The sequence below is a fragment of the Ailuropoda melanoleuca genome, chromosome 9 (assembly GCF_002007445.2).
Source record: "Ailuropoda melanoleuca isolate Jingjing chromosome 9, ASM200744v2, whole genome shotgun sequence".
Lineage (NCBI taxonomy): Eukaryota > Metazoa > Chordata > Mammalia > Carnivora > Ursidae > Ailuropoda > Ailuropoda melanoleuca.
The window spans coordinates 34,638,194-34,659,033 of record NC_048226.1 but is presented as its reverse complement, the minus strand read 5'-3'; the positions used below and the strand labels follow the sequence as shown (position 1 = coordinate 34,659,033).

Sequence of the window (20,840 nt, the reverse complement as noted above, 5' to 3'; positions counted from 1 at the left end):
AAGAAAACAAAGAGGGAGACAAACCATAAGAGACTCTTAACTATAGGAAACAAACTGAGGGTTGCTGGAGAGGAGAGGGGAGAAGGGATGGGGTAACTGGGCGATGGGCATTAAGGATGGCATGTGACGTAATGAGCAATGGGTGTTGTAGGCAACTAATGAATTGTTGAACACTATCTCTGAAACTAATAATACAGTATATGTTAATTAAATTGAATTTAAATAAAATTTTTTTTAAAAAGGTAGGAATATAAAGTGAAGTTCTAGGTTACAGTAAGGGGCAGATCTGGAGAGCATTAAATCTAGACTGAGGGTCAAAGAGGAAGATATCTGGAAAAATGAGATCTTAAAAAAGATTTGCTGGATCCTTGAGATATTAGAAAAGTAAGGATTGGATAAAGGCAAGTAATGCAAAGAAGAAAGAGAAGCAGAAAAACAAGGAGAGGGGTGTGTGGTGGCTCAGTCAGTTAAGTGACTGCCTTTGGCTCAGGTCATGATCCCAGGGTCCTGGGACTGAGCCTTGCATCAGACTCCCTGCTCAGCGGGGAACCTGCTTTTCCCTCTCCCTCTGCCTGTAGCTCTCCCTGCTTGTGCTCTCTGTCTCTCTGTCAAATAAATAAATAAAATATTAAAAAAACAAAAAACAAAACAAGGAGAAACAGGAAGAGGAAAAGGAGGAGCAGAAAACCAAAAACTCAAGGAAAACAAAAATTTTAAATGCAACAATAACATACTACTTAGCTGTACAGTTAACAAACCTACATAGTCATTAACCAACACCCAAACGAAGGAAGACTTAATTATGTATTTTTAAAAAGTGCTATCCAAATCAACAAGGAGAAGTTAAGGTGCTGGGCAGCCAAGGTTGCAAGGTAGGGTGGGGAGAAAAGAAGACAGAATAAGGCCATTAATAATCCTTTTTTTTTTTTTTTAACCAAATGAGAGCTCAAGAAATGTTTACATATTTGTATTTTCAAGTTAAAAAGATAACCAATAGAGAGACTTGCAATAGTAATTTTACCTGGCAGGAGGGGAGAAAAAAGGTGGGAAGGGGATCATATAGGAAGTCCATAGATGTCTAGACTTGATGGGTCAAACAATCATGACCTACATAAGCTTGTTATTTAAAGAAATGCGCAACCACTAGAAAAACTAAAAACAGAAAGGTTAACAGAGTTCACATAGCATCACTGGTAAACAAAATTAGGACTATAAGACCTAGAAGAGCGATTGTTGCTTTTTTTTAGAAACTTTTCTACCTCATTTAAATTTAAACATTTGTTACTTTAATAAAAATTTTAAAAATTTATTTTTGTTTAAAAAAATAATGCTATGGACAAATCACATTAAACGTAGCCTGATAAAATAAAAGTGTGCTAATTGTTTTCAGGCAACAATGTAACTAGCTAAATTATAAAAATCATTTATCATTTCTAACACTAAGAAATACATATAAACGTGGGTATGTGGCTAGGTCAAGGGTCTCCAAAGGCTTTAGTAAGTTCTTGATTTTTTATTTTTTAAAGATTTTATTTTATAATTATTTATTTGAGAGAGAGAGAGATCGCAAGCACTCTTTCACGGAAGAGAGAATGAGCAGGGGGAGGGGCAAAGGGAGAAGGAGAAGCAGGCTCCCTGCTGTGCTGGGAGCCCCGATGAGGGACCTGATCCCAGGACACTGGGATCATGACCTGAGCCAAAGGCAGACGCTTAACCTACTGAGCTATCCAGGTGACCCTAGTCAGTCCTTGGTTTTTGATAAAGCCAGGAAAATGTCCTAAGGTTCAGTCAACAGGGCAGTTTTTTTTAAGGGCAAGATGTTTTCACAGATTTCTCTGTTATTTCTTCCAGAAGACTGCAAAGTAGGAAGACTTTAGATAATTGCTCAGTTGTGTTCCAGGGACATTTCCAGACAGTGTCCAAGGACACTGCAGTGTGCATACCTCTCCAGAGGAGAGGGTCAGGGCACAAGAATGTTACCTTCCCTAGTATTTGTCCATATGCTGAGTGTGTTGGGTGGGTCATCCGATGCTTTTGCTCAAGTGTCAGCTTTCCAGAAAGACTGTTCTGGGCCACACTATCTGAAACATTGTTCTCTGACTCTGTTTTTTTCTATCCCTTACCAACTTAATTTTTTCCTTAACCTTCTCCTTAGCTGGCATTATGCTATGTATGTTTTTGTTTACTGTCTGTCTTTCCCACAGAAGGTATGCACCCCTGGGGCAAAGACATTACTTTGTTCACTGTTCTATTTGCTGCCCACAAAGCAGAGTGGACACAGTAGGTGCTCAATGAAACTTGTTAAATAAACATTAGATGAACTGTGTTGAGAATAATTCGTTGGACAGCAAAGTCAGGAAAGTTGTTACAGGAGAAGTATCTATCTGAGCTAGGTTTTGAAGGTTGAGTAGAAGTTTATCAAATAGTGAAGGTTGGAAACAATAATCCAAATGGGAGTGGAAATACCATTTCTTTTTTTTTTTTTTAAGATTTTATTTATTTATTTGACAGAGAGAGAGACAGCCAGCGAGAGAGGGAACACAGCAGGGGAGTGGGAGAGGAAGCAGCAGGATCCTAGCAGAGGAGCCCGATGCAGGGCTTGATCCCAGAACACTGGGATCACGCCCTGAGCCGAAGGCAGACGCTTAACAACTGAGCCACCCAGGTGCCCCCAGAGGAGCCCGATTCAGGGCTCGATCCCAGAACACTGGGATCACGCCCTGAGCCGAAGGCAGACGCTTAACAACTGAGCCACCCAGGTGCCCCGAAAATACCATTTCCTTTGTAAAGATCCTGGGTTGATTTAAAGAATCATGGGATTCTTTAAAGTGATGACTAGCAGTAAAGTGGAAAAAAAAAGTGGTCACTGCATAGTTGAGATTTTTTGAAAAGAGTCCTAAAATCGCACACTTATATTGAACAACTCACTTGGTAAGCTTCTCCTAAAAACAATTCTTTCAGGTATCCCTGCTAATTCAAACAGTACCTGTTATGTGGCAAGTGGTGGGAGAGGCTAAGTAACTTACTGAAGGCCACACAGCTAATAATATGTGGATTTGAACTCAGTTTTCTCTGGTTCGAGAGTCTAAGTTAGTGTCGTCCAATAAAAACATGAAGTGAACCATATATTAAATTAATACATTTTTAGTGGTTGTATTAAAAAACAAAAAGAAACAAGTGAAATTAATTTGAACGATATATTTTATTTAACCAATATACCCAAAACAGTATCATTTCAACGTTACATCCACATAAAGCAATTGTTAACGAGATGATTCTTTGTTTCAGATTGTTTTTGAAATCTGGTGTATATTTTACAGTTAAATTACATTGGAATTTGGTCAGTAGCCACATATCAAGTGTGCATGGCACACAACCTACAATGGAAAGTGTCAGTCTAAGCCCTTAACATAAACTGTGGGTCTCGCGTGATATTGGTTGATAACTGGGTTGTGTAAAAGACTAAAGCACAAATTTTCACCCTTTTTCTAGGAAACTCCAGATTCAGCATCTTGCTCTCAATGTCCTCAGTTTTATTTACGGAAACCATGTTAAGTCTATTTCTGTATGCCATTTCTAGGACATCCCTATTTAACTGCATTTGTTCTCTAACCGTTGTTCACAAGAGACAGGATTGGGTTGATTACAAGAAGCATGCAACACTGTCTTATAATTGCCACTAAATATGGTTAGTGTCTGTCTCCAAGCTAGCTCCTAAGGCATCTGAGGGCAGGGGCTCATCTTTGGATCTCCAGGGCTTAACCCATAATAGCTGTGTAGTCAAGTTTGCTGGGTGTTACATGCATATTTCCCACCACGAACCTAGGCAACCATGTCTTTCTTTGGGCTAATGACTTAGGAATCACGTGAACTATGAGAGATCCCAGAAGATGTCACCTGTAAAATTATTTACTCCACTCCAACGTGGATTTCAGGACCACAAGAGCAATCTGTATATAAGTGAACCTACCATTCCACTTGAGTTACCACTATTGCAAAATGGAAAGTTTTTAGAACATTCTTGAAACGGTTTTAAAACAAGACCCAAAAGCCCATCAACCGGAATATGGTTTAGTTTACAAAATGATTCTTAAAGTTCACGATCCTTTTTTACTCAACCTTAACCCATTTTGAAGACTGTCTTTTGCACAATCACCAAGAGGGAGGTCTTCATGGAAACAACAGACTTCGGCTGTCAGGACCTTGCTTGCTATAGGTATTTTTTGTTGTGTATTCCCACTAACAAATACGACAGCTCGGGTTAGATATNTGGTTAGATACGCTGCTGATTGGAACACAAGATTTCCTAGTAGTAAGCTTTTCCCTTTTCTTTTTTTTTCTTGTTGTTGCTTAAATACCTGCTGGAAGTATAAATTTAATCCAACTTCTATTTGGTATTTTAACCACGTTCCCTATGCACTCCCATACATCAGTGCTCTCTGTCAATCCTGAAGTGCAATTTTTACGGGCATACACGTGTAGATTCCACCTTTTTGTTTTTCCTTCCGATCTCTATCAGCAAAATGAGGTTTGGGGTTTGATGGAGTCATGTCAGAATCAAATTCCCTTAATTCTCATTCTAGCACAGTGTTCTATAGAGTTGAAAGGCCTTCTGCTCTCTCGACATTTATTTCTTCGACTTGGGATGTATCAGAGAAGAACGTATTAGAGTCTTGGGTTTTAAATGTCAATTTGAACTCTGGCAGTGAGAGCTGATGTTGGTTTCTTGCTCACCGTCAGGGATTCTTAACGACAGTCTATGCATGGAAGTTCTAATTCCAGAAAGTCTTGATCTAAAATGACTGCAAAATCTCAAGTGTTAATTACATGTCCAGATTTCATCTGTTTTGTAAGGCCCTCTTAATGTTTCATCTGTAAAACACATGCACAGCAACATTAAACTGTTAGTTTGATGTTTACGGTTCCATGACTCACCTTTTCTAAGGAACAATGCTATTTTCTATTTTGTCACGGTGTCATCAGTATTTTTTGGACTCTCTTGGTGGTTTGTTCTTGATTTTTTGGGATATATTTTCCCTCTTTGGGGGTTCAGAATAAAGCTTGAATTTCTCTCCTAATATCTTTTTTTCAGGTTTATTTATTTATTAGAGAGAAGGGGAGAGAGAGAGAAAGAGAGAGAGAGAGCACACATGTGAGTGGGGGAGGAGCAGAGGGAGAGAATCTCCAAGCCAACTCCTTGCTGAGCGCAGAGTCCAACTCGGGGCTCAATCTCACAACCCATGAGCAGAAACCAAGAGTCAGACACTTAACCAACTGAGCCACCTCGGCGCCCTTCTCCTAATATCTCTATTGGTAAAAGTAGGATTATATGTACAATGTTTGGACATTTAGGAGTGGAACTCAATTATGTGATTCCTTCTTCTAAGCCATAACCCATACATGATGATGAAATCACATATTATGGAAACAAAGCTTCATAATTTGAAATATCTGGCTTTCATATCATATAACAAATGATAATGAGATAATGGTAGGGTCGTGTCAGTTGAATAGAAATCTGGCTCCAGAACTGATACCAGAATGGAAGAGTTTGCAGATATGAAACATAGATGGCAATTCCCGTCTCTTCTAGTTCCCATCTTCCCAGGGCGGTGTATCTGAATGTAGGCGTTGCTCTTATGCTGCCTTGGTAAAGACAGACAGATGGTAAAATAAGCCAAATAATGGAAAACTGTCATCGTTTCTCCCCAGACAGTTGAGCAAGTTCGTAGATGAAAAGTGAAACCCCACATAGGTCCTCACCACATCTCTGACTTTGGACCCCTGATTAGACGAAACTGAGGAGAGAGTGTTTAATTGTAGGTTGTCATGACCCCGAGCTCTTCCCTGAAAAAGAAACATTCCCGTCTGCAGAAGCTGTTATAAATAAATAAATAGCCCTTGCTCTGGAACCAGTCAGTTCTTTGGTTTTCTTAAACTCAGAGGCAAACCACAGTATCTGACTAACACCTTCTAATGATATTTATTATTATTATTTTTTATTGTGAAAATTTTACATTTGAATTATTAATGTGGCCCTTTAAAAAAAGTACAGGCTTTTTTTTTTTTTAATTGGGTTTGGAAGGGGTCTACACTTTTCTCAAAGTTTGGATAGAAGGAAATGTTTACTTTTCAGTTGAACATACCCCAGTTGAAAAGGACTCAATAAAATTCTCATCCTGAGGATATGAGAATAAATATTAGCATTTTATTAGAAGCAGATCACATGTTGTAGTTCAATGAACAAAGAGTGACCTTAATTGGCGACTGGCTGTCCTTTGCAAATACTTCCACAAAGACGGACTTCGGAAACAAAAGTCTCTTAGCTTTTACTAGACTCTCTCAACCTCCAACTGGCTGACAGTGAACAGCCCTACAAAACAGGTAAATCCAGACAATTAAGTTAGGGTCAATTCAGGGAATTATCCTGGGAGGGGTGAGTAAGTAGCTACCCTGCTTCAAGTTGGATGCTCAGCTGGTATTTCAATCAGGGTTATGTTTGTTTTTGTTTGTTCGTTTNACCTTAACCCATTTTGAAGACTGTCTTTTGCACAATCACCAAGAGGGAGGTCTTCATGGAAACAACAGACCTCGGCTGTCAGGACCTTGCTTGCTATAGGTATTTTTTGTTGTGTATTCCCACTAACAAATACGACAGCTCTGGTTAGATACGCTGCTGATTGGAACACAAGATTTCCTAGTAGTAAGCTTTTCCCTTTTCTTTTTTTTTCTTGTTGTTGCTTAAATACCTGCTGGAAGTATAAATTTAATCCAACTTCTATTTGGTATTTTAACCACGTTCCCTATGCACTCCCATACATCAGTGCTCTCTGTCAATCCTGAAGTGCAATTTTTACGGGCATACACGTGTAGATTCCACCTTTTTGTTTTTCCTTCCGATCTCTATCAGCAAAATGAGGTTTGGGGTTTGATGGAGTCATGTCAGAATCAAATTCCCTTAATTCTCATTCTAGCACAGTGTTCTATAGAGTTGAAAGGCCTTCTGCTCTCTCGACATTTATTTCTTCGACTTGGGATGTATCAGAGAAGAACGTATTAGAGTCTTGGGTTTTAAATGTCAATTTGAACTCTGGCAGTGAGAGCTGATGTTGGTTTCTTGCTCACTGTCAGGGATTCTTAACGACAGTCTATGCATGGAAGTTCTAATTCCAGAAAGTCTTGATCTAAAATGACTGCAAAATCTCAAGTGTTAATTACATGTCCAGATTTCATCTGTTTTGTAAGGCCCTCTTAATGTTTCATCTGTAAAACACATGCACAGCAACATTAAACTGTTAGTTTGATGTTTACGGTTCCATGACTCACCTTTTCTAAGGAACAATGCTATTTTCTATTTTGTCACTGTGTCATCAGTATTTTTTGGACTCTCTTGGTGGTTTGTTCTTGATTTTTTGGGATATTTTCCCTCTTTGGGGGTTCAGAATAAAGCTTGAATTTCTCTCCTAATATCTTTTTTTCAGGTTTATTTATTTATTAGAGAGAAGGGGAGAGAGAGAGAAAGAGAGAGAGAGAGCACACATGTGAGTGGGGGAGGAGCAGAGGGAGAGAATCTCCAAGCCAACTCCTTGCTGAGCGCAGAGTCCAACTCGGGGCTCAATCTCACAACCCATGAGCAGAAACCAAGAGTCAGACACTTAACCAACTGAGCCACCTCGGCGCCCTTCTCCTAATATCTCTATTGGTAAAAGTAGGATTATATGTACAATGTTTGGACATTTAGGAGTGGAACTCAATTATGTGATTCCTTCTTCTAAGCCATAACCCATACATGATGATGAAATCACATATTATGGAAACAAAGCTTCATAATTTGAAATATCTGGCTTTCATATCATATAACAAATGATAATGAGATAATGGTAGGGTCGTGTCAGTTGAATAGAAATCTGGCTCCAGAACTGATACCAGAATGGAAGAGTTTGCAGATATGAAACATAGATGGCAATTCCCGTCTCTTCTAGTTCCCATCTTCCCAGGGCGGTGTATCTGAATGTAGGCGTTGCTCTTATGCTGCCTTGGTAAAGACAGACAGATGGTAAAATAAGCCAAATAATGGAAAACTGTCATCGTTTCTCCCCAGACAGTTGAGCAAGTTCGTAGATGAAAAGTGAAACCCCACATAGGTCCTCACCACATCTCTGACTTTGGACCCCTGATTAGACGAAACTGAGGAGAGAGTGTTTAATTGTAGGTTGTCATGACCCCGAGCTCTTCCCTGAAAAAGAAACATTCCCGTCTGCAGAAGCTGTTATAAATAAATAAATAGCCCTTGCTCTGGAACCAGTCAGTTCTTTGGTTTTCTTAAACTCAGAGGCAAACCACAGTATCTGACTAACACCTTCTAATGATATTTATTATTATTATTTTTTATTGTGAAAATTTTACATTTGAATTATTAATGTGGCCCTTTAAAAAAAGTACAGGCTTTTTTTTTTTTTAATTGGGTTTGGAAGGGGTCTACACTTTTCTCAAAGTTTGGATAGAAGGAAATGTTTACTTTTCAGTTGAACATACCCCAGTTGAAAAGGACTCAATAAAATTCTCATCCTGAGGATATGAGAATAAATATTAGCATTTTATTAGAAGCAGATCACATGTTGTAGTTCAATGAACAAAGAGTGACCTTAATTGGCGACTGGCTGTCCTTTGCAAATACTTCCACAAAGACGGACTTCGGAAACAAAAGTCTCTTAGCTTTTACTAGACTCTCTCAACCTCCAACTGGCTGACAGTGAACAGCCCTACAAAACAGGTAAATCCAGACAATTAAGTTAGGGTCAATTCAGGGAATTATCCTGGGAGGGGTGAGTAAGTAGTTACCCTGCTTCAAGTTGGATGCTCAGCTGGTATTTCAATCAGGGTTATGTTTGTTTTTGTTTGTTCGTTTGTTCGTTTTTGCCGAGATTTTCATGAGGTTTTCCATACAAATATGGTTGTTTTCACATTCTAAAAACCAGAGCTTTGAGACTCAACTGCTCATTTTTCTGTGTATTGGAACAGAAAATCTTGTCTGTGTCACCCTGTATTCTCATCTTGCCTCTGTGCAGGAGTCGTGGCCTTCTATGTCACATACAACCTTTTTTGGGCTGACTCAGCTTTTATAAAAACCTATCAACCTCACCCTTCACTCAGCTGGCTGTACAAGTCTATGTGTTGGCTTTTAATTGGCCTATTTTCTAGATACTCTCACTTTTATTTCTGCACCAAACCTAAACCACATTGTTTTTGTTTTCCTACCTTGAAATTACTTTTCTGAATCCAGTTTGTATAGCAGGCCACAGATACACTTTGAAGGAATACTACACAAGACCTCATGCACGTTCTTGTGTTTGCTAGAAGAATACTGATGAAGGGGGTGCCTGAGTGGCTTAGTCATTTAAGCGGCTGCCTTTGGATCAGGTCATGATCCCGGGGTCCTGGACCGAGTCCCACATCTGACTCCTTGCTTAGCAGGGAGTCTGCTTCTCCCTCTGCCCCTCCTTCTGCTTGTGCTCTCTCTCTCTGTCAAATAAATAAATAAAATCTTAAAAAATAAGAATACTGATGAAGATAACAGGGTGTTAAAGAGAAACTTCTTTATAAAGATATATTCATACAAGATGCTTGCCTTGGATTTCAGATTAAAAGATTAAAAAGATTTTGCTTATGATTCCCTTTTTGTAGGGGGTGCTAGAAAGCTCAGAGTCAAATTCTGAAGCATGTGTACATGATTTTATGGAATGTGTTTTATGCACTAATTTCATTGACAGCTTTATTTTTTTGAATATTTATTTATTTTTTTTGAGAGAGAGAGAGAGAGAGAGAAAGTCCATGTGTCCAAGTGGGGCAGAGGGAGAAGGAGGGAGAGAATCCCAAGCAGGCTTTACACTCAGTGGTGAACCCGATGCGGGGCTCGATCCCAGGACCCTGAGATCATAACCTTAGCTGAAACCAAGAGTGGGATGTTTAACTGACTGAAGCCACCCAGGTGCCCCTGATAGCTTTATTTTTATCTTCTTACAGTTATGTTTCTATAAACTCAATCTCCACTCATTATGTTGTTTCATATACATATTTTTAGACTTTAAATCCTTTGGAACTAGATTCAGTACAAATAAAGAAATAACAGAATTAATGACTTTTGGGGGGAGTTAGAACCAATTAAAATGTGCACAGGGTGCCACCTCAGTGGCAGGAGGTGAGCCCAGCATTCATGGCAGTGGGTAGGGCCTTGAACAGCTTGGCAGACAGCAGACTGCGGCCCTCACAAAAGAGGGCAGGAGTAGCAGCACAGTAAAATGACAGGTGCTGGGTGGTAGCAGATAGAACAAGAGCCATCCTCCCTCCTCAATTAAAAAAAAAAAGCCTTCCAGAAATAACTGGAAGCAGGGCTTTCTAATGGGAGGTGTTATAATTGCAGATGGGAAGAGGAGTCAGGGGTGTACACTTACTTGCTGTTTGCACAGATCTATTTTAAACCCCAAATTGAGGTGGCCTTAAGGAGAAAAAAGGGGAGGTTACAAATGAAGTAATTCACGATGAATTTCGAGGGAAACCCTGCCTCCACCAATCTGCTACAGAGACTGATATGCCATGATTTAAACTTACCCCTGAGAATGACACTTTTGTATTTTTGGGAGACCTCTGTTAAAGAGCAGGTGGGGCTGAGGTAACACAGATTTGTTACAGGAATCAGTGTATGGGAACCAGCCCATCAGACTGTTTCCTGTCCGAGAGCAGCCATGACAGATCATGNCGAGAGCGGCCATGACAGATCATGCAGAGGAAAGCGTGACTTGTCCCCGTGTGGGACATGGGCCAACCTAGGGGAGGTGGGAGGTGGCCTGGCACTGGAGGAGAGAAGAAATCTCATGAGAACAGAACAGAATTTTTACTATTCGGTTTAAAAACCTAGACTGAGGAGGCTAGAAGTACGCCAGGACAGGCAGGCCTCCATTTGGACTCACTTCTGCTAGCGATGCTCAGCCCCGCTTTCACGGATGGTAATGCCACTCGGCTCAACTCCCTACCTCCTTCCCCCGCTTCCTGTACGTTCCCTGCCTTTCCTTCATCCTCTTCTGAGACCTCCTGGCTATTTTTTGCCCCTACTGACAACTCCTTCGGATCCCACACAAACACTAACAGCTGTCTTTCCCGCCTCTGTGCCGAGCACCACCTCTCCATCTGAGTTGCTGTTCTTCTTAAGAAGAGTTGAACTCACATGCCTAAAAGTTTCCTTTACCTGTCCTGGTGGCAGGTAACAGTTTTCTAGGTTTGTGTCTATAACTGGCCACCTCTATGGGAAATCCAAGACCCAGGCCTTCCTGCCTGAGAAGCTGATGGGGCAGGTGGGCTACTCGTGCTGCTGTCAGTTGGTTCCCTGGGTACTTCCTGAAGTCACCTGTGCCACAGCCTGGGATGCCTTGAGTCCCCCCTCCTCCCCAGTCCACACACCTTGCTCTATGCTCCTCAGGATGGTCCCACAAGAATGCTCCCGAGGCCCCATGAGCCTGGGGATTACACTGCCTTTTGCCTTTTCTGCTTTCAGCCCCTCGCCCCTGAGACTCAAACACTATTCCATGAAGTCTGACAGAGTAGCCATGTCGGAACAGACATAGATCTTTCTCCACATGAGAGTTTGTGCTCCACAGCCAGTTTTCCCTGATGGAGGACTTGCATTTCCCTTTGAAGCTTTAACTACAGGGTACNGGTGGTAGCAGATAGAACAAGAGCCATCCTCCCTCCTCAATAAAAAAAAAAAAGCCTTCCAGAAATAACTGGAAGCAGGGCTTTCTAATGGGAGGTGTTATAATTGCAGATGGGAAGAGGAGTCAGGGGTGTACACTTACTTGCTGTTTGCACAGATCTATTTTAAACCCCAAATTGAGGTGGCCTTAAGGAGAAAAAAAGGGAGGTTACAAATGAAGTAATTCACGATGAATTTCGAGGGAAACCCTGCCTCCACCAATCTGCTACAGAGACTGATATGCCATGATTTAAACTTACCCCTGAGAATGACACTTTTGTATTTTTGGGAGACCTCTGTTAAAGAGCAGCAGGGGCTGAGGTAACACAGATTTGTTACAGGAATCAGTGTATGGGAACCAGCCCATCAGACTGTTTCCTGTCCGAGAGCGGCCATGACAGATCATGCAGAGGAAAGCGTGACTTGTCCCCGTGTGGGACATGGGCCAACCTAGGGGAGGTGGGAGGTGGCCTGGCACTGGAGGAGAGAAGAAATCTCATGAGAACAGAACAGAATTTTTACTATTCGGTTTAAAAACCTAGACTGAGGAGGCTAGAAGTACGCCAGGACAGGCAGGCCTCCATTTGGACTCACTTCTGCTAGCGATGCTCAGCCCCGCTTTCACGGATGGTAATGCCACTCGGCTCAACTCCCTACCTCCTTCCCCCGCTTCCTGTACGTTCCCTGCCTTTCCTTCATCCTCTTCTGAGACCTCCTGGCTATTTTTTGCCCCTACTGACAACTCCTTCGGATCCCACACAAACACTAACAGCTGTCTTTCCCGCCTCTGTGCCGAGCACCACCTCTCCATCTGAGTTGCTGTTCTTCTTAAGAAGAGTTGAACTCACATGCCTAAAAGTTTCCTTTACCTGTCCTGGTGGCAGGTAACAGTTTTCTAGGTTTGTGTCTATAACTGGCCACCTCTATGGGAAATCCAAGACCCAGGCCTTCCTGCCTGAGAAGCTGATGGGGCAGGTGGGCTACTCGTGCTGCTGTCAGTTGGTTCCCTGGGTACTTCCTGAAGTCACCTGTGCCACAGCCTGGATGCCTTGAGTCCCCCCTCCTCCCCAGTCCACACACCTTGCTCTATGCTCCTCAGGATGGTCCCACAAGAATGCTCCCGAGGCCCCATGAGCCTGGGGATTACACTGCCTTTTGCCTTTTCTGCTTTCAGCCCCTCGCCCCTGAGACTCAAACACTATTCCATGAAGTCTGACAGAGTAGCCATGTCGGAACAGACATAGATCTTTCTCCACATGAGAGTTTGTGCTCCACAGCCAGTTTTCCCTGATGGAGGACTTGCATTTCCCTTTGAAGCTTTAACTACAGGGTACGGATTCATCTCTGGGGATGTGTCTGAACCATGAGTCAAAACCACATGTGGCTCCATCTTCCCCAGCGCTAAGAGGGCTGTCCTTCCTGCCCTGCTTTGTAGGGCTGATGTTGGCCAAATACACTGACCACAACGTTCCTCAGTATGTGGCCAGTCCTACTTTTGGCTTTCATGTTTTGTAAATCAATTTGCCGACTTATTACTCGGTGTGATACCTAAGTTGTCAAGAGTCCTTATAATTCTAGCATTCTGATGTGTAGGTCGTACAGAAGTTCTGTAAGCAGTGTCAGAAGGCCAACTTTTCAGGAGAGGAATCGGTTTATTTGTAATCATTTGTAAATGAGTCCCAGATGTCCTGTAAAGGACATAGTTTAGCTGGAGAGGACAATGGGCAGAGGCTGGGCACATCTGCTAGATACTCTTAAGGTCTAACATAATGCATCTAACATAATGAAAGTTCTTGCTGAATTATTATCTCACTTGCTTCCTGATGGTCTCAAATGGTTCCGCTTCTCAGAGAAAGTAATTAAGTTGTCATTAGTATTTAATGCTTATGGTTTTATTTTTAGTGTTTTGACACCTAAAGCTCTGGTGATGTGGTCTTGTCCAGTTACTCTTTCTCCTGACACAGAGTGTTGAGTGTTCAAAGTCTGAGGAATTCCTCTTCTGAATTTGAAACCAGGTTGCTAACATTGCTGGGAGCTCAGGGAAGCCAGGCTTTCTCTGTGAAAGGGCACCAGACTCTTTACTCGAATGACAGCAGAGCTAACGCAATGACTCTATGGGACTTTTACCTTTGGAATGTTCTGGAAAGCACCTGATACCAGTTTAAGTGACAAGCTGCCTGCAAGTCAAGGAGTGTGGTCATTCAGCACCCTTTTGGGCTTCTTTCAATCCTCTCAATGTAATAGTGGAAGTATTCTCATGTGTCATTATTTAGATAATGGAAACTACTGTGTGTTATTTGAAGAAAAAAAGATTATCAGTGAGACGTTAGTAATATGTTATCTCTAAAATTCCATCTGTTAACGCACAGTTAATACTACTTTTATAGTTGCCATTTGNTGGTAATGCCACTCGGCTCAACTCCCTACCTCCTTCCCCCGCTTCCTGTACGTTCCCTGCCTTTCCTTCATCCTCTTCTGAGACCTCCTGGCTATTTTTTGCCCCTACTGACAACTCCTTCGGATCCCACACAAACACTAACAGCTGTCTTTCCCGCCTCTGTGCCGAGCACCACCTCTCCATCTGAGTTGCTGTTCTTCTTAAGAAGAGTTGAACTCACATGCCTAAAAGTTTCCTTTACCTGTCCTGGTGGCAGGTAACAGTTTTCTAGGTTTGTGTCTATAACTGGCCACCTCTATGGGAAATCCAAGACCCAGGCCTTCCTGCCTGAGAAGCTGATGGGGCAGGTGGGCTACTCGTGCTGCTGTCAGTTGGTTCCCTGGGTATTTCCTGAAGTCACCTGTGCCACAGCCTAGATGCCTTGAGTCCCCCCTCCTCCCCAGTCCACACACCTTGCTCTATGCTCCTCAGGATGGTCCCACAAGAATGCTCCCGAGGCCCCATGAGCCTGGGGATTACACTGCCTTTTGCCTTTTCTGCTTTCAGCCCCTCGCCCCTGAGACTCAAACACTATTCCATGAAGTCTGACAGAGTAGCCATGTCGGAACAGACATAGATCTTTCTCCACATGAGAGTTTGTGCTCCACAGCCAGTTTTCCCTGATGGAGGACTTGCATTTCCCTTTGAAGCTTTAACTACAGGGTACGGATTCATCTCTGGGGATGTGTCTGAACCATGAGTCAAAACCACATGTGGCTCCATCTTCCCCAGCGCTAAGAGGGCTGTCCTTCCCGCCCTGCTTTGTAGGGCTGATGTTGGCCAAATACNAACATGGAATAACACTCCAGTCAAGAAGGCAGCCTGTCAAACTGCTTTTCCTATTATTAACAGGCATAGGAAACTAAAAGGGACCACCTAAATCTAGAATCAAAAGGAACAAAGTACACACCGAGANGTCAGGAATTCTCTGCAGGTACCCATTATAAGTTTTTCTTTAATAAGAAAACATTTATGGATTTGATGTAGTACAAACCCATTAATTGTCATACGTTTGTAACTTATTGTTACATGGAGTTAGATGCATCAGTATTCACGTGACGTCNGTCCACACACCTTGCTCTATGCTCCTCAGGATGGTCCCACAAGAATGCTCCCGAGGCCCCATGAGCCTGGGGGTTACACTGCCTTTTGCCTTTTCTGCTTTCAGCCCCTCGCCCCTGAGACTCAAACATTATTCCATGAAGTCTGACAGAGTAGTCATGTCGGAACAGACACAGAACAGCTCCACATGAGAGCTTGTGCTCCACAGCCAGTTTTCCCTGATGGAGGACTTGCATTTCCCTTTGAAGCTTTAACTACAGGGTATNGTCAGGAATTCTCTGCAGGTACCCATTATAAGTTTTTCTTTAATAAGAAAACATTTATGGATTTGATGTAGTGCAAACCCATTAATTGTCATACGTTTGTAACTTATTGTTACATGGAGTTTAGATGCATCAGTATTCACGTGACGTCCCTCAGAATATAACACTGGGATTCAATTCTCAATCCTATCCCAGGGGCCGACTGAAAAAAGACTTCATAATCCCACAGTTGATGGGGGACAGGGAGGGTTGATCCTGGGTCCCAGAAAGCCCTTTGCTTGCTAAACATTGTGAAGATAATGTTTAAAAGCAGAAGATGGAGATGGGACAAGGATGATTTTCTCTACGTACAAAGTGGCCGGGGGTGGGGGCGGCAGCTGGGGTTGGGGAATGAAGCCAGGAGCGGTGTGGTGGGGAGGACTGACCTTTGGAAACTGACCGGTTCAATGAAGAGTTTTAAAGCAGTTTTCTTTGCAGTGTGGGACTGATCTCTCCCTTCCATTTCTTCTGCGAAATCTTGAGAAAAATCTCTACAGGTAACTAATTTTTTCAGTTTGAGTACAATTTTTCTCGGACTTGTGAAGACTGCGGAGTTGAGCAGTGAAGCTGGCACAAAGTGAGAGATGATGCAGGGGTGCGGCGGTACTTAGGTGTGCCTCACCAACAGGACGTGGAACCTGGTGAGCAACTGTGGAGACCGGGCGCCATGGTTACGGGGTGCGGGAGGGGATCAGAGAAAGAGGACTCAATGGAAGACCATGCACACGCCCAAGGAGGGACAGAAAGACTGACACGTATTCCAGGGCACATTCCAGTCCAGAATTAGGAGACACAGCTTTTAGATTGAAGTTAGCTATTCAGGAGGTTTGGTCCGTGGAGAAAGCCGGAGGGTTGATGGGGATTCAGAGTTACCCTAGCGNCCGAGCACCACCTCTCCATCTGAGTTGCTGTTCTTCTTAAGAAGAGTTGAACTCACATGCCTAAAAGTTTCCTTTACCTGTCCTGGTGGCAGGTAACAGTTTTCTAGGTTTGTGTCTATAACTGGCCACCTCTATGGGAAATCCAAGACCCAGGCCTTCCTGCCTGAGAAGCTGATGGGGCAGGTGGGCTACTCGTGCTGCTGTCAGTTGGTTCCCTGGGTATTTCCTGAAGTCACCTGTGCCACAGCCTAGATGCCTTGAGTCCCCCCTCCTCCCCAGTCCACACACCTTGCTCTATGCTCCTCAGGATGGTCCCACAAGAATGCTCCCGAGGCCCCATGAGCCTGGGGATTACACTGCCTTTTGCCTTTTCTGCTTTCAGCCCCTCGCCCCTGAGACTCAAACACTATTCCATGAAGTCTGACAGAGTAGCCATGTCGGAACAGACATAGATCTTTCTCCACATGAGAGTTTGTGCTCCACAGCCAGTTTTCCCTGATGGAGGACTTGCATTTCCCTTTGAAGCTTTAACTACAGGGTACGGATTCATCTCTGGGGATGTGTCTGAACCATGAGTCAAAACCACATGTGGCTCCATCTTCCCCAGCGCTAAGAGGGCTGTCCTTCCCGCCCTGCTTTGTAGGGCTGATGTTGGCCAAATACACTGACCACAACGTTCCTCAGTATGTGGCCAGTCCTACTTTTGGCTTTCATGTTTTGTAAATCAATTTGCCAACTTATTACTCGGTGTGATACCTAAGTTGTCAAGAGTCCTTATAATTCTAGCATTCTGATGTGTAGGTCGNATAGCATCCTAGATATTTCTGGAATATACAGTAGTTACACAAACCAGAACCTTAAATCTGCTATAGGAATCACGTGAGTCTGTGTTTGTACGGTGTGTGTTTCCTGGATAGTGTCAGATGAGGAGGGTGTTCTAATAAGCCGTAGGTACCAGAATGGCTTTGAGGGAGTGGAATTAAATCAACAGGGAAGTATAAGCAAGAGTTCTAGAGTTAGTTTTCTTAACACGATAACTAAAATTTTTTTAATTGTCTCTACCATACTGAAAACATATCCATTCTTTGAGTTAGTGGTTTTTGGACTTTTCTCTCTCTCTCTCTCTTTTTAAAGTAGACTTCATGCCCAGTGCAGAGCCCAACACAGGGCTTAAACCCACTACCCTAAGATTAAGACCTGAGCTGAGATCAAGAGTTGGACGCTTAACCAACGAACCACCCAGGCACCCCTGGACTTTCTCTTTTTAAAGCAAGGAAATGCTTTCTTCAAAAGAAATCTTACTCAGAATGCTAATGCATAAAGTAGCCACCAATAGAGCTCTTCCGGTTGAAGTGTCCTGGTGGTCCTCACAGCAGTGAGCTCTGTCTCTTTATCTGAACACTTTCTCCCTTGGCTCCCTGCCTCCTGCATCTCTCCAAATTCAGGCTGCTTCTACAACTTCTTGGCTCTGGGAATACTGCATAATTTAAATACACACGCGCACACACACACACGTATATATGAAAACATATACATAAAATTTTTTATTATTATATTACATACATTGTTATGTATTATCATGTTATATTATTACATATTATATAATATATATTTATATAAAATATAAAACTAAACAGCCAAGCCCAGTGGCAGGAAGAAAAGATATAGAACCTGAATACATATACAGATGGTGGAGGCCCAGCAGGTCCATTTGGGGGGAAGGGTGGGGGGCAGCAGTACCCAGGTCTCAGCTGAAGCCACAGGGACAGAAATAAGGAGCACAGGTCCTGGGGCTCCCCATGACCCACAAGCAGCAGCAGACAGCCCTCATCTTCCCACCGCTGGCAGGGTTCAGGTAGTGAGACACGAGACAGGAGGTGGGCACCTAGCCCTCACTTCCCTGGTCCCACCTGCCCAGGGTCCAGTGTCGCCTTTGCCCCTCCTCCATCCCCCATGAGACTGAGGTCTTCGCCCTCAGCTATGGGGAGAGTGCCCTCTGGCCCCTTCAAAGCGGCAGATTGCCACATAGTGACCTATGGGGGATGAGGACTCCTCAAAATCTTCATCAAACTCTGTAGATGGGGGCATCCTGATCCTTCCCTGAGGGGGCTCCTCAGAGCCCCACTCGTTCTGAGATCTGTTGTTGCTGCTGCTGTCTGGTGGGGGGATGGCTGGAGGGCTGGAGAATGGGGGTGCCGCCCGGGCTGTCTCTCAGGCTGTTCAGGACCTGGCTCTTGACTCCGGCCAGCCAAGCCTCCTACTTCCGCCCTTGCAATCAGCCACTCCGTGTTGCTCAGTATTCTGTTTATGAAAGTGCTCCTCCAGTTAAAATCCTGAGAATTGCTTTTGCCTATTGGCTAGTCAGCTATTCTAGAAGTTCTACTTAAACTCCAAAGGGTCTCACTGCTCATGCACACACGAATGTCATAATGAAGCAACTGTCTAAGCACTTTAATTACGGGCTATGATTGTGACTCCCTGATTATTGTACTTTTTTAAAAAAATATTTTGTTTATTTATTTGTCAGAGAGAGAGAAAGCACAAGCAGGGGAAGCAGCAGAGAGAGAAACAGGTTCCCTGCTGAGCAGGAAGCCCTATGTAGGACTCAATCCCAGGACCCCGGGATCATGTCCTGAGCTGAAGGCAGACGCTTCACTGACTGAGCCACCCAGGTGTTCCATGACCGTTGTACTTTGAGCAATGCCTTAGCTTAGTCAGAGGGTCCCTCATGAGTTGCGCTGAACATGCTGCAAAGCTGAAAGTGGTTTTCCTGTCTGTTTTGTCAAAGCTGTACCTGTTTTTCATATTAAATATATTGCTTCATGGATCTTGAACCAAACCTAAGCCTGAGACAGTAAAATAAATAAATAAATAAATAAAAATATATATACACACACACACACACACAGAGAGAGGGAGAGACTGATACGCTGGTACTCTGGCAGCGCATTTGGGTTGTGAATTTTTTCCAGACCCACAACCTCCTTCTGTCTTTCCAGTCAAGGCATTGAGTAGATGGAAGGGATTGGAATCTGGTGGAAATTGTCCTGTGACTTCCTCCTTCCCTGATGCAGAGCTGTTGCTGGGAATAGTTGTCCCATGGCTAAGTTGCACCCTGTGCCCCAGACCCCGGTGATTGAGACTCAGAGCCACAGGAGCCAGGAGACCTTATGCAGACCTGCTTAAAAAAAAAATGCATTTGATGTTTGATGAGTACCAGGTATGGTATATAAGAAATGAATCACTGGGGCGCCTGGGTGGCACAGCCATTAAGCGTCTGCCTTTGGCTCAGGGCGTGATCCCGGCATTGTGGGTCGAGCCAGTTATCAAATCTTACAAGTTATATTTTCTATGATACTTCAACACGTCGAAGTATGTTTCACTTAATTATGCTGGGTAATTATTTATTGTCTGTTACGTCTGTGTGCAAGTTTTTGTGGGGACATATGTTTTCACTGCTCTTGAGTATATACTGGGAGTGGAACTGCCAGGTCATGTGACAACTCTATGCTTAACATTTTGAGGAACTGTCTGATTGTTTTCCAAAGTGTCTGCATCTTTCACATTCTCACCAGCAACATACGAGGGTTTCAATTTCTCCACATCCTTGCCAACATTTGTTATCTGTCTTTTTCATTATAGGTATTCCAGGAGGTGTGAAGTGGTGTCTAATTTTGTTTTTGATTTGCATTTCCCTGATGGCTAGTAATGTCGAGCATCTTTTTATGTGCTTATTGACCATGTAAGTATATCTTCTTTTAGAAATGTTTTTTTTCAGAAACTTTGCCCAATTTTAAATTAGGTTGCCTTTTTTAAAAATTGAGTTTTAAGAGTTCTTTACGTGTTCTGCAAACAAATCTTTTATCTGATATATGATTATGCAAAATGAGTTGGGAAGTGTTTCTTTGTTCCCTCTTCTATTTTTTGGAAGTGTTTGTGAAGAATTGGAACTAGTTCTTCAAATGTTTGGTAGAATTCATCAGTGAAGCCATTTAATCCTGGTCTTTTTATTGTGGGAAGTTTTTTTGATTATTAATTCAATTTCTTTACATACTATGGGTCTATTCAGATTTTCTATTTCTTTTGAGTCAGTTTTAGTAGTCTGCATTTCTCCTAGAATGTGTCCATTTCATGTATGTTATCTCATTTGTTGGCTTACAGTTGTTCATAGTATCCCTTTAAATTCTTTTTATTTATGTATTGGTAGCAATATTTCCTTTTTATATTTTTAATCATCTGAAACTTCTCTCTTTTTTCCTTAATTAATCTGGGTAAAGTTTTGCCAATATTTTTGATCTTTTCAAAGAACCAACATTTGGTTTTATTGATTTTCTTTTTTGTTCTTATATTCTGTTTTATTAATTTCACCATGAATCTTTATTTCTTTTTTTTTTTAAATATTTTATTTATTT

At 42.6% G+C, this 20,840-nt stretch overlaps 1 long non-coding RNA gene across 1 annotated transcript in view; it reads left to right on the top strand.

The window, feature by feature from the left end:
- The window catches only part of LOC117803748, a 30,418-nt gene extending 10,294 nt beyond the window's left edge, over positions 1–20,124 (top strand). The window contains exons 2-3 of the long non-coding RNA XR_004627792.1: positions 15,986–16,188; positions 20,071–20,124. This is a non-coding gene — a long non-coding RNA (uncharacterized LOC117803748). The remainder of the gene's footprint in view (positions 1–15,985; positions 16,189–20,070) is intronic.
- The last annotated feature ends 716 nt before the right edge of the window (positions 20,125–20,840 follow it).